The sequence below is a fragment of the Glycine max genome, chromosome 18, assembly GCF_000004515.6.
Source record: "Glycine max cultivar Williams 82 chromosome 18, Glycine_max_v4.0, whole genome shotgun sequence".
NCBI lineage: Eukaryota > Viridiplantae > Streptophyta > Magnoliopsida > Fabales > Fabaceae > Glycine > Glycine max.
In genome coordinates this window covers 27436512-27448781 of record NC_038254.2, presented here as the reverse complement: position 1 = coordinate 27448781, position 12270 = coordinate 27436512, and positions in this window count along the sequence as shown.

Below are 12270 nucleotides of genomic sequence, written 5' to 3'. Positions count from 1 at the left end.
ACTTCGAAGCTCCGGAAGAGGATGAAGAAGTCCGAGCTCTAAAAACCAAACTAGGGAAAGCGAGACTTGCCAAAGAAAAATTCAAGTTGGTCGCTACAGACGTCCGGAAAGAGTGTGTCAAGTTACGAGAAGAAAATGCAGCTACCGCAAGAGCCCTTGAAAAAGAAACCAAGATGGCTGAGACAAATTCTGTGGAGCTCTATGGGGCAGCAACAGTGAGCTCAAGCTTCGAAGGGAAGAGAGAGACCAATCACAAACACATAGCATGGTCTTGAAAGAAGAGTTAGCCGCTTGCTCAAGGTCCAAAAGGAACTTGTCTCAGCGGTTATGCGAGACAAAGACCAACATGTTAGCCATCATCAGCAAGTACCAAGAAGAACTAAATCTTGCCACGGCCCACGAGCATAGAGTGGCGGACCAGTATGCCCAAGTGTACGCGGAAAAGGAGGCTAGAGGAAGAGTGATTGACTCACTACATCAAGAGGCAACAATGTGGATGGACCGATTTGCTCTTACCTTGAACGGGAGTCAAGAACTTCCCCGATTGCTAGCCAAGGCCAAAGCGATGGCGGACACCTACTCCACCCCCGAGGAGATCCACGGACTTCTCAACTATTGTTAGCATATGATAGATTTAATGGCCCATATAATTAGAAACCGCTAGGAAGCTTCTATTGTCACTTAGATCTTGACTAGTTATAACTTTCAGAATAAAATGAGTTTATCCCATATTTTTACTCCAAAGTCAGTGTGAATCAAATGACTCCCGCATTTTATCTCTAGCATGCATTCATTTTTTTTACCTACTCCTCAAGTTTGGTTTTTTAGGAAAAACACCATAACTAAACGTGCCCCAAGGCATCCCTATCGCACTAGATCCAAATCTAGAACGATGGGTGATCAAGAGGAGACACAGGAACAGATGAAAGCCGACATGTCGGCTTTGAAAGAACAAATGGCTTCCATGATGGAGGCCATGTTAGGAGTAAGACAACTCATGGAGAAAAACATGGCCACTGCTGCCGCTGTTAGTTCGGCTGCCGAAGCAGACCAAACTCTCCTAGCTATCGCGCACCATCCTCCCCCAAACGCGGTAGGATGAGAAAGGAGCACACTTGGGCACACCAGTAACCCTCATTTGGGATACAACCGGGTGACTTACCCTTATGTATTACCACCTAATTACACGCCGCCAGTCGTGCATGATGACGCGGGTCATGTCTCTTCCCCCATCCTTGAAGGGGAGCCTCCTCGACAGCCCGACGAGGTCCATGAAGATCATCAAGAGTATGCCCAAGGGGATGTCGATTTCTACCCCCCGATCCTCGCCGAGGGGCCGGCACCCAACACATTGCCTCAGCACAATCTCACAACACAGCCAATATTCTTGTCCACAGAAGGACCACCCCCGACGGCGGAAGAAAGAAGGAAACTCGATCTCCTCGAGGAGAGATTGAGAGCTGTTGAAGGCTTTGGTGACTATCCGTTTGCAGACATGACGGATCTTTGCTTGGTACCGGATGTCGTCATCCCCCCAAAATTCAAGGTACCTGATTTTGACAAGTATAAAGGGACCACTTGTCCTAAGAACCATCTCAAGATGTATTGTCGCAAGATGGGGGCGCACTCTAGGGATGAAAAGTTGTTAATGCACTTTTTCCAAGATAGCTTCGTTGGAGCCGCGGTTATTTGGTACACTAATCTGGAAGCTTCCTGCATCCGTACTTGGAAGGACCTGATTACTGCCTTCCTGAGGCAATATCAGTATAATTCCGATATGGCTCCCGATCACACACAGCTACAGAATATGGTTAAGAAGGAAAGGGAGACCTTTAAAGAGTACGCACAGTGGTGGAGAGACCTGGCAGCACAAGTGGCCCCTCCCATGGTTGAAAGGGAGATGATTACCATGATGCTAGACACCTTGCCAGTGTTTTACTATGAGAAGTTGGTAGGCTACATGCCTTCCAGCTTCGCGGACTTGGTATTCGCCGGGGAAAGAATCGAAGTAGGGTTGAAAAGAGGGAAGTTTGATTACGTCTCCTCCACAAGTGCCAATGCTAGGAGAATTAGAGCAACTGGGGCAAAAAAGAAGGAAGGAGATACCCATGCCGTCACTTCGGCGCCGCATGGGTCAAGCCCCCACAGACCTCTCATGGTACACACCAGTACGCGCAACATCATTCGAGCTTCTCAGCTCGCGCCAGGAACTCCTCCAATTCAGCACCCGTATAGCCTAGAGCACCCACTCCCATCCAGAGGGAGGCCCCCCAAGCTCCGGCTCCAACCACAACTCGCCCGGCCGGTAATGCCCACTATGGGACCGGTTCCAACGCGATGAGAAACTTTCCCCCGAGGCTAATTCCAGAATTCACCCCGATCCCAATGACGTACGAAGACCTCTTGCCGTTCCTCATCGCCAACCAAATGGTCATAATAAATCCCGGGAAGATCTACCAACATCCTTTCCCAAAGTGGTATGATCTTGACGCAACTTGCACGTACCATGGGAAAACCCCGGGCCACTCCACCGAAAAATGCCTGGCCCTTAAATACAAGGTCCAACATTTGATAGACGCCGGATGGCTGACGTTTCAAGAGGATCGTCCTAATATGAAAACAAACCCGCTCGCCAATCATGGAGGGGGAGCAGTTAATGCCATTGAGTCGGATAAACTGTGCTGGTCTAAGCCTTTAAAGGATGTGACAACCCTCAGGAGGTTTATCTATGAGGCCCTACAAAAGGGGGGCATAATTCCCCACGGTGGGCATGAAGAGGATTCTTGTTTGTTGCATCCTGGCGAGCTACATAACATGGAAACATGTTTAGCAGTGGAGGAATTGTTGCAACAGATGATAGATCAAGGCCGACTGGAAGTTGGTGATGAGGGGAGGGAAGAGCAGCATATATGTTTGCAGTCCACGGATGGGAGAAGTTTTGGAAGGCCTAAACCTTTGGTGATATATTTCACCAAGGATGCAGCTTCACAAAAGCCCCGATACCCCTCGATAGCTAAAATTGTTCCTTTCCCATACCAAAACAGCCACGTAGTCCCATGGAGGTATGCACCTCCGAGTGAAAGGAAAGAAGAGGCCACCAACATCAGCTCGTTATCAGCCAAGGTAACCAATATCACGGGGTTGAGCGGCGTGACCCGTAGTGGTCGCGTGTTTGCACCCCCCGACCGGCCGACACAACCAGCAAATGTTAAAGGGAAGGCAAAGATGGTGGAGGAACAAAATGACAAAACGACCCCCACTCCGAATGAGGATATTCCAGTGAAAGGTCTTCTGGAGAAAAGGGAAGGCTGTGGCAAGAAGGAAGTGTCGCTAGAGGAAGCAAGTGAGTTTCTTCGCATTATTTAGGAGAGCGAGTTCAAGGTCATTGAGAAGCTCAACAAAACCCCGACCAGGGTCTCTTTTTTGGAATTACTCATGAGCTCTATGCCTCATCAGGCTTTGCTAGTAAAGGTCTTGAACGAAGCTCATGTGGCCCAAGATATCTCTGTAGAAGGCTTTGGAGGGCTCGTCAATAATATAACCGCCAACAACTATCTCTCCTTCGCCGAAGAAGAAATCCCTGCCGAGGGGAGATGGCATAACAGGGCATTGGAGAAGTATTGGTCTCTCTAGACAATCAATGTATACCTTTCACAGCCAGGCTGGGGTTTGACTGCACCAACAATATGGCTGAGTATAAAGCGTGTGCCCTAGCCGTCCAGGCAGCAATTGACTCTAATGTCAAACTGCTCAAAGTGTACGGGACTCAGCACTGGTGATTCACCAGCTGAGAGGGGAATGGGAAACTAGAGACCCCAAGCTGATACCCTACAAAGCCTATATCAAGGAGTTGGCTGATTCCTTTGATAAGATCTCCTTCCATCATGTTTCCCGGGAGGAAAATCAAATGGCGGATGCGCTTGCTACTTTGGCATCCATGTTCCAGCTAACACCGCACGGGGACCTACCATACATCAAGTTCTGGTGTCGTGGCAGACCCGCGCATTGTTGTCAGGTGGAAGAGGAACGGGACGATAAGCATTGGTATTTTGATATCAAGCGATTCATTGAAAGAAAAGAATACCCACCGGGGGCTTCCGACAATGATAAAAGGACATTTAGGAGATTGGCGGCGGGTTTCTTCATGAGCGGGAGCATACTATATAAGAGAAACCATGACATGACCCTCCTGCGATGCGTGGATGCCAAAGAAGCGAACCACATGATCGAGGAAGTCCACGAGGGTTCATTTGGAACGTAGGCCAATGGGCATGCTATGGCCAGGAAGATCCAGAGAGCAGGTTATTACTGGCTTACTATAGAAAGTGATTGCTGCACCCATATAAGGAAATGCCATAAATGTCAAGCGTTCGCGGACAATGTCAATGCCCCGCCACATCCCCTGAATGTCATGTCCACCCTTGGCCTTTTTCCATGTGGGGGATAGACGTCATAGGGGCCATCGAACCCAAGGCTTCGAACGGTCATCGCTTCATTCTCATGGCAATAGATTATTTCACCAAATAGGTCGAAGCGGCTTCCTACACCAATGTCACGAGGAGTGTAGTGGTCAGATTCATAAAGAGGGAGCTGATTTGTCAGTACGGACTCCCTAGGAAGATCATTACTGACAATGGCACCAATCTGAATAACAAGATGATGCAGGAGATGTGCGCGGATTTCAAAGTCCAGCATCACAATTCCACGCCCTACCGGCCAAAGATGAACGAAGCTGTGGAAACAGCCAATAAGAATATTAAGAAAATTATTCAGAAGATGACAGTGTCGTACAAAGATTAGCATGAGATGTTGCCTTTTGCCTTGCATGGATACTGAACTTCTGTACTATCTTCTACTGGGGCAACACCGTACTCCTTAGTTTATGGAATGGAAGCGGTACTCCCGTTTGAGGTAGAGGTCCCCTCCCAAAGGCCTAGGTTGTATTCTGGAGTAATGGGGGCATGCCACATTGCCCCCATTCCCTTGATTTTCATGCCTAAACATGCGCCCACCAAGTGTTCGGTGAAATGCCTCAATGGCATTTGCGCATGATTTTGTGAAACTTAGCTTGTGGAACGAATTATGCACATATGGTTGCCATTGTGAGTGTGTGGGAAGTTTTGTAAAAGCTAGTCTAAAGTGCCAAAAGCATGACTTACGCCTAGGAATCTAAGTTTTTGGTTTTGAATGTAAAAGATGCATGAATATTAGAACATGTTTGAGAGGTTTTTGACTAGAATTTGAATTTGCTGCCTCATAAGGAATACCTTACACCTAGGTAGCATGGAAAATACCTTTCAATAGTATGTATATATGTTGAATATATAGCATGAAATTGCCTTGCAAAGTGTGTGAATATATAACAAAAAATGCCTTTCAAAATGTGTATATTTGTGAGTAGCGTAGCCTTTCAAAAGAAATGTGCATGTATGTGGGATGTAGCATGGAAATGCTTGTCAAAAACATACATGGATATGTGTCATAAAATGTCTTTCACCAAAAAATTTTGTGTGTGTAAATGCATGTATATAGATATGTGTCATAAAATAGCACATGCCCCAATGTGATTGTTATGTAAAGTGCATGTTGACACTCGCACCATATAAGTGTTGTTTGGCTCTTGTTCGTAATGATTGGTATTTCCTTGTAAACTAACTTTCCAAATGTTTGTCCTCGCAGGAAATGGCTCCGAAAAAGCTTTCCGCGAAGAGATCTAGGAGGGACACTGCGGCTGAAGGGACCAATGCCGCCCTCGAGTTTGATAGCCACCATTTCAGGAGTGCCGAGCACCAGCACCGCTTCGAGGCCATCAAAGGATGGTCGTTCCACAGAGAGAGACGCGTCCAGCTCAGGGACGATGAGTACACATATTTTCAGGAGGAGATAGCTCGCCAACATTGGACGTTGCTGGTAACTCCCATGGCCAAGTTTGACCCTGATATAGTCCTAGAGTTTCATGCTAATGCTTGGCCCACAGAAGGGGGAGTGCGAGACATGCGGTCATGGGTGAGGGGTCAGTGGATTCCCTTTGACGCTGATGCCCTCAGCCAGTTCCTGGGTGACCCGCTAGTGTTGGAGGAAGGCTAGGAGTGCGAGTTTAGTCAGAGGAGGAACAAAGTCGATGGGTTCGACGAGGAGGCCATTGCCCAGCTATTATGCACACCGGGTCAGGATTTCGCCCGGACCGCTGTAGGGAGGCGGATGCGGATCAGGCGCACCAGCATGACCACCTTGACCCGGATGTGGATGACATTGCTGCTCAGCAATGTCTTGCCTAGTGATCATAACTCCAATCTCCCTCTTCCGAAGTGTCAGCTGGTGTATGCCATCCTGACACGGATGAGCGTCCATGTGGCTCAGTTGATTGCTGACGCCATCTATTTATTTGCAGGCATGCCACCCACCAGGCACCCTCTAGACTTGGATAAGTCTAACAGTGCCCTTGGGTTTTTGGCATTGATCACGGGCCTCTGCCAGTAATTCGGGGTTCCCGTCACTCCTAGCAAGTTTATCCGACCGCCGATCACTCGGGCCTTCGTTGAGAAGTATTGCACGCCTAGGCAGGCGCAGGGTGATGCACCTCAGGCCACAGACGCACCGCCACCACCTCATCAGGCTGATCCCGTTGGGTCATTAGGCATGGAGCGGTATCTAAAACACTTGGTTCGCCTGCAGGTGGCCAACCACCGGGGGTAAGTACAGATACATGAGTGTCTCTACCAGCTCAGCCTCAGTTAGCAGGGACAGGGTTTCTCTCCTTTTGCGTGCCCTACTCCAGACCAGTTTAGAGCTAAGGTCGCATGGCCCAGAGATTGGCCCGAGGACCAGGCAAGGGAGGCACTTGCAGGAGCTCCCGGTGATGCAGAGGAGGCCCGTATGGATGAGGAGATGACGGACTTGCTCGGTTTCTTGGGAGGAAGCAGAGCCACGTGACCGAGGTCACCGATCTTTTGTTATTGACATTACTGTTTTTTTGTTAGTTTGCTATTGATGTTTTCTATTATTGTCTATATTGCTTGACATTACTGTTTTCTGTTATTGTCCATATGGTTACTAAAATTACTATTATTTTTCAGCGTTATGGCTCTCAGTTATTTCGTCACTGTTTTTTGCGACTTACCATTTCGTGCGTTTTTCGTTTACCTTGTGGTTAGACGTAAGTAGGTAGTATGCGCCCCCATCCGCACGATCTTTTAGAGAGGAAAAGAAAAAGAAAAAATGAAAAAATGATAAATAACTTAAAAAAGAAAAAAAAAAGAGGAAAAGGAAAAAAGAGCAAGTAAGAAAAGAAAAAGAATGAAAAAAAAGAGAAAATAAATAAAAATAAAAGTTGTCTAGCTAGAAAACAACATGCTTGTGAAAAGAGATAACTTCCAACTTTCTTTAAAAAAATTCACTGATCATAACCATTTTTTGAGAAAAAAATGTGTATACGCCTGAAGGGTGAACGTTGTGAGAATTTTCCCGAACACCCAAAAATGGACTTGGATGAATGCACAAATTGATAAAAGAACATATTTTGGAAACACTGGATTGACTTAAGTAGAGAAAATGAATCATGAGCCCTAGCATCACATGACCATAAAAGTTTGACACTTGAGTGTCCACGTAGGTGCATGCATGACTAGTTTTGCATAAAATTTCCAAATCATCATTGTTGCATTTGTGTCATGGAAATAATGTAGGACATCCCCTTTTATCCTTGAACCAAACCAAACCCTGACATATATCATGTCCAGCCGTTCTACAAGCCTTGAGCCAAAATCCCAACTTACCATAAACCTTGACCCAGGGTAAGAATGTCAATCCTTGCCCTCGGAAGAAAACAAAAAAAGAAAGTTTCCAATCAAAAGAGTGGGAGAAAACAAAAAGAGAAAATTTCCAATCAAAGATTGAGAGAAAGCAAAAAAAGAAAGAAAAGAAAATTCCCGATCAAGTATCGAAGAAAAACAGGAGAAATATGCAGAAAGGTCTTTGGACCAGATAAGATCTGAACAATACAGAGTTGTCACCAAGTAAACAAAATAGAAAGGAAACCACGACCTAAAGTGGTCCTCTCCCTTTGATTGCCAACCAAAATCCTGTGCGCTAGCGACTTGTTCACCTCACACTAAACAAAAACAGAAAAGGAAAAGGCCAAGAACACTCAAAGCCAAATTCCCCACAAAAAAAAAAAAACAAACCATTCCCAACAAAAAGTCCTGTTGATCCATGATCACGCATGCAATCTTTGATTTGATAGGAAATGATTTACAAAATCAAGTCATGCCATATCTATGGTTTGGAATTAGGATGAAACACTTACCTGTGTGAGATCGATACACTTTGAGTGATTTTCTTCTATTTTTGTTGAACCCAATTTTTCCTCTAAATGGTCATTTAGAAGCGAAATGCTAAACATCCAGAATCTCATTTATGGTTATGAGAAGATTTCATCAGCATACTCTCCTTCCCCGGTAGACACATTTGTTTTTCATTCAAAAAAACATATGTTGCCCTGATTAGTTGGAAATTTTGTCTCTTTACTAAAGCATGTTCGCATTTTAGTAAAGAAAACACCGAGACTATTTTAGTCTCACAAGTTAGCCAGAACTACGTAGGTCTGAGTTCCTCATTGAGGATACGTAGGAGCAAGAGCCTCGCTTTTGTCAGTCGCCCCCACAATCTCTGTCATACTGACCCTGGGGTCATGTGATGCGTAGAGACAAATTATGGTCATTCTGCGCCCTTTTGTCATCCAAAGGCGGTGGGCCTGATGACATGCGGAGACAAATTATGGTCATTCCGCAGACCTTTTGCCATCAAGACACAATCGTGTCCGATGGCACGCAGAGACTAACATCGTCTTCTGCACCTTTTGTCATCTAGAGGCGGCGGGCTCGATGACATGCGGAGACAAATTATGGTCATTCAGCACATCTTTTTGCCATTCAGACACATTCGTGTCCGATGGCACGCAAAGACTAACGTCGTCTTCTGCGCCCTTTTGTCATCCAAAGGCAGCGGGCCCGATGACATGCGGAGACAAATTATGGTCATTCCGCACACCTTTTCGTCATTCAGACATAGTCGTGTCCGATGGCACGCAGAGACTAACGTCGTCTTCAGTGCCCTTTTGTCATCCAGGGGCGGCGAGCCCAATGACTTGCGGAGAAAAATTATGGTCATTCCGCACACCTTTTCGCCATTCAGACACAGTCGTGTCCGATGGCACGCAGAGACTAACGTCGTCTTTTGTGCCTTTTGTCATCCAGAGGCAGCAGGCCCGATGACTTGCGGAAACCATTTGGTCCTACACTTTTTCACCTTTTTGTCATCCAGAGGCGGCGAGCCTGATGACATGCGAGAACCATTTGGTCCCGCACTTTTTCACCTTTTTGTCATCCAGAGGCGGCGGGCCCGATGACATGCGGGAACCATTTGGTCCCGCACTTTTTCACCTTTTGTCATCCAGAGGCGGCGAGCCTGATGGCATGCGGGGAACCGTTTGATCCCGCACCTTTTTCACTATCCAGAAACAATCGAGTCCGATAGCGCGTGGAGACAAATTATGGTCATCCGTGGCTTTCGTCGACTGAGAGGAACAAATTCAACAGTATCAGGATGATTTGTCGGTACTGATCACTTTCAAAATTTTTGCAGGTTCCACTGGCAGGGATATTGACTGGCAAAATGGTGTTTCGCTCAAACGAAATTAGTGTCCTATCATTACTTCCCTTTTATCTCCAATAAAATACAAGTAAAGAGGGGCAACTGTAATACCCTAATTTCGTCCGGGGACCATCCGTTTGTTGGGATGCAACCCTTGTTTGACAACTTCGAGGTACTTGACACCCATCGTTAGGCAATCCGTGAAGTTCCGTGATATGCCAGAAGTCAAAAGGAAGCATTGTTGCACAATTCGTGAGGTTCCGTAACATTCTAGAAGTCAAAAAAAGGATGATTACGTAATCCACAAGGTTCCGTAACATTACAGAAAGAAAACAAGTATCGTAAAGTTCCGTAACGTTACGGAAAAAGAATCAGCAAAAAATGGCAGGGGGAGTATTTAGTAAACAGGGGGTGTAAATAGAAACCAGGCCCACTTGGGCCTTCCAGGAAGTTCTCCAGAAGGCGGGGCCTTCTAGAGGAAGCCACCTAGCTCGCTCAGGCGAGCTGAGCTCACCTGGGCGAGCTGGGTGGCAAGCTCCTCCCTCATTTTCCTATAAATAGGGGGAGGAGGGAAGAACAAAAATGTTCAACCCTCCTGGTATCTGAGAATCACTTAAAATTGGTGAGAAAAATTGTTTCCGTGAAGAAAATCCAGGCCGAGGCGCTTCCGTAACGCTTCTGTGGGTGATTTCGTGAAGATTTTCAAGCGTTCTTCGTCGTTCTTCGGTCTTCAACCGGTAAGTTCCCGAAATCAAACTTTTCAATTCATTCTATGTACTCTTAGTAGTTCTCATTTGTTTTGTGTGCTTTTATTTTCATTTCATTTACTTTTCGTACCCCCTTTTGACGTGCTTTAGTAATTTATTTAAGTCATTTTCTCACCTAATAAAAAATAAAACAAATTTCCACTGGTCATTCGTATTGTAACATCTTTTAATTTCTGTTAAAATGAAATCCGAACGTTCGGTCATGCCGTAACCACGTTTAAAACAAAAAAAGGCAAAATAATAATATAATAATAAAAAAATACCTTTTAGTAAAATAATCAAAAAAATCAATCGGACGTTTTTCTTTGAGATTTTCCTTTCTTAATCGAATTGACTAATAACCAAATTGAAACTAAGGCTAAAATCAATTCATAAATCAAACTTTTGGTCATCGCCTAAAAAAGCCATTTTAAAGGTCCAACGCCTTGAAATGGTCTTTTCCGCTTTTATTGGTTAAACGTAGATTTTCTAAAGGCCGAAAATCAACATGTAGCTTTATTACCTCTTTCAAAAATAATAAGAGATCATTAATGGTCCAATGTCTTAATGTTTTCTCTCCTTTCAAAAGAATCGAAAGATTGTTTAATGGTCCAATGCCTTAAATGACCTTTCATTCAATAAAAACATATCTTGCAAAAAAAGGATAAAAAACAACTTATCCAACACTTAGTTCTCAAAGAACTACGTAGGTCTGATTTCCTTATCACAATTGAGGAATACGTAGGAGCAAAGGGAAACACCCTTGTCGACCACAAAAAGATAAAAATATAAAAAGGCATAAAAAGACATAAGAACGTAAAAAGGGAAAATAACAAAAATTGAAGTCATATTTGCACATTTGATTAAAGGCTGTCGTCTTTTGTGACGAACATGTGGGGTGCTAATACCTTCCCCATGCGTAAATACAACTCCTGAACCTTTCACTTAAAGTTCGTAGACCATGTCTTTTCCAGTTTTTCTGACGTTTTCCTCAAATAAACGTTGGTGGCGACTCTACGCGTATTCCTTTCTTGGAAGACGCACCCGCGAGTCACGCGTCGCCCTCCCTCCGAAGGGAAGGTTGCGACAAGACTGTATATATATAGCTCTTGGGATAATAGAATCAAATAACCAATAGCTACAAAATAGGATCTGGACTACTTAAAGCTAAAGTTGTTGTAACAAGAGAATAAGAGACAACAACAATATAAAATAGCTGTAACAACAACTAACAAATATAGCTATAATCATGTTGTTGATAAATCAATTTTCTGCTTATGCCAGTACGCCTATTTGCCCTTGCAAGATGGAGGAAGTTTATACGACTCCAATCTTGGAAGCAAGAAAGTTGTTTCCCATGGCAAAGAGAGGTTTTGTGAGTAAGTTTGCAAGTTGGTGACTGGAGGGCATACGGGAATCTTTGAGCTGATTGTTGGCAACAAGGTCTAGAACAAAGTGATAGTCAACAACAAGATGCATCATCCGTGAGTAAAAAATAGGACTAGTGCATAAATACATCACACCAATGTTGTCCAAGAAAATAGTTGGTGGTTGTTGAATGGTGATGCCAATTTCTTACAGAACCTATTGTAACCAAAGAAGTTCAGTAGCAGTGGAACCTATAGTGCGATATTCAGCCTCGATGAAATATTGAGCAATTGTGGATTGTTTCTTGTAGGACCATGAGATAACATTAACCCCAAGATAAACTATGTATGCACAAGGGGATTTTCTATCATCTGTGTCTCCACCCCAATCAATATCACAAAAGACATTGAGAGTGAGACTTTTGGCATGAACTAGTTGGAGGCCATGTGATATTGTAGACTTGAGATAGTGAAGTACGCACTTGAGAGCCTGGATATGGGTGGCA